Genomic DNA, 2,314 nt, shown 5'->3' with positions numbered 1-2,314 from the left:
AACGCAGACTAGAGAATGCACTGAAAGTGGTTTATTGAGCTCTAGGGGAGTCCTGGGAGAGGTTTGGGTGTGGTGGTCGCTCTGTGGGTCTGCAGCTCTGGTCCCAGAGTCTAGATGACTCCGTGGCATAGGAGGGAATCCGCGTGGCGCAGGTCCTGGCTTCTGAAGGCGAGACAAAGAGAGAGAGCCATTAACAATGGTGCAAAGGTTCAGACAACGTACTGAAACTAAGGTTGACAAACTGGCTGGCGTGTCCATACGGATGAAGTACAACGATCCGGCGGGGACTGGAAGGTTGGCAGATCCTTTAAAGGCGTGTTGATTGCTGGCAGAGGCCCTGGTGTGCTGATTGCAGATGTGCTTCAGGTGGGAAAGTCTGGAGCTCAGAAACCACGCCCACCAGCAGTCTCAGGGCAACAGGCAGGCCAGGGTCACGACCGGGGGTTTGTGACATATATAATCTTAGCAAATTCAATAGGGACCTCGCACGGTTGTGCTCGGGCCCTAAAAAAAAAAAATCTTAGCAAATTCAATAGGGACCTCACACGGTCGTGCTCGGGCCCTAAATATATATACTTTGCAAATTCAATAGGGACCTCACACGGTCGTGCTCGGGCCCTAAATATAAACTTAGCAAATTCAATAGGGACCTCACACGGTCGTGCTCGGGCCCTAATAATAATCTTAGCAAATTCAATAGGGACCTCACACGGTCGTGCTCGGGCCCTAATAATCTCTACAATTTCAACAGGGACCTCACACGGTTCGTGCTCGGGTCCTAAAAATAAATAATCTTTACAATTTCTATAGGGACCTCACACGGTTCGTGCTTGGGCCCTAATAATCCTTACAGTTTCAATAGGGAATAGCCTACTACCCAGCTCTAAACCTACACTAAATTATAACTCATTTGAAAGCCTTGTTCTTAGTCTTTCACACCCAAGTTGGAAATCACTGCAACCAGTCCTATTTGTTATAGTGTACCGAGCACCTGGCCCGTACTTTGAATTCTTATCTAAATTTGCAGAGTTTTTGTCAACTTTAGTCCTTAAAACGGACAAAGATATTATTGAAGGGGATTTTAATATTCATGTGGATGTTGAGAATGATAGCCTTAGTACTGCGTTTATCTGTCTTTTAGATAAATTTTTTTTTCTCTATTCTATTTTACCTTAATCTTTACCTAATTTTTTTGTATTGCCTCCTTGAAATGTATTCTGTTTTAATCTGTAAGGTGTCCTTGAGTGCTATGAAAGGCGCCCACAAATAAAATGTATTATTATTATTATTATTATTATAAACCGACTCACTGTTTTAACTACACCCTCGACCTTGTTCTGGTATGTGGTATTGAAATTGAACATTTAATAGTGTTCCCACAAACTCCCTTTTTATCTGACCACTGTTTGATAACTTTTGAGTTTCTCTTGCCGAACTACACGCCATTATGCAAAAATTTCTATACAAGATGTCTGATAGTGCTGTAGCTAAATTTAAGGATGTGATTCCATCAGCTCTAAATTCATTATCAAGTCACAAAATAACGGAGGAGGCTAATTACTGTCCCTCCCAAATCGATCATCTTGTTGATAGTGCTGCAGGCTCGCTGCAAATGACACTCGACTCTGTTGCTACAATGCTGTTGCTAACTATTAGATACCAAATTCACTAAGCTCTGCCCTTAACTGGCACCGACTGGCACTGACTTATCTCTACACTCAGGAAACTTAGAAACAGCTGTAAAACCAGATATATGATTAGACTGCTTTGCTTCCCTCAATTTTTACCAACTAACTTCAATAATTTCTTCATGTAAACCATCAACCTGCCTCGTAGACCCCATCCCGACTAGGCTGCTTAAAGCACTTCTCTACTAGATATGATCAATCTGTCTTTATCAACAGGCTATATACCACAGTACTTTAAAGTAGCTGTAATTAAACCTCTTCTGAAAAAGCCTAACCTTCATAGAATAGAATTTAAAATCATTCTTCTTACCTACAAAGCTCTTAATGGTCAGGCACCATCTTATCTTAAAGAGCTCATAGTACCTTACTACCCCACCAGAGCACTGCGCTCCCAGAATGCAGGGTTACTTGTGGTTCCTAGAGTCTCCAAAAGTAGACTAGGAGCCAGAGCGTTCAGCTATCAAGCTCCTCTCCTGTGGAACCAGGTTCCAGTTTGGGTTCAGGAGGCAGACACCATCTCCACATTTAAGAGTAGGCTTAAGACTTTCCTCTTTGATAAAGCTTATAGTTAGGGCTGGCTCAGGTAGTCCTGAACCATCCCTTAGTTATGCTGCTATAGGCCTAGA

The 2,314-nt window shown here is 42.7% G+C and overlaps 1 long non-coding RNA gene across 1 annotated transcript; it reads right to left on the bottom strand.

Moving 5' to 3' along the window:
• Positions 1-16: 16 nt before the first annotated feature.
• LOC123965965 lies at positions 17-445 on the bottom strand. Its single transcript, XR_006823824.1, has 2 exons — positions 261-445; positions 17-162 (listed from the first exon to the last, which is right to left on the bottom strand). It is a non-coding gene; the product is annotated as an uncharacterized LOC123965965 (long non-coding RNA).
• Positions 446-2,314: the final 1,869 nt, after the last annotated feature.

The sequence above is a fragment of the Micropterus dolomieu genome, unplaced genomic scaffold (genome assembly GCF_021292245.1).
Source record: "Micropterus dolomieu isolate WLL.071019.BEF.003 ecotype Adirondacks unplaced genomic scaffold, ASM2129224v1 contig_12067, whole genome shotgun sequence".
Taxonomy (NCBI): domain Eukaryota; kingdom Metazoa; phylum Chordata; class Actinopteri; order Centrarchiformes; family Centrarchidae; genus Micropterus; species Micropterus dolomieu.
The sequence above is the reverse complement of the archived record's forward strand: the minus strand, read 5'-3'. Positions and strand labels throughout refer to the sequence as shown.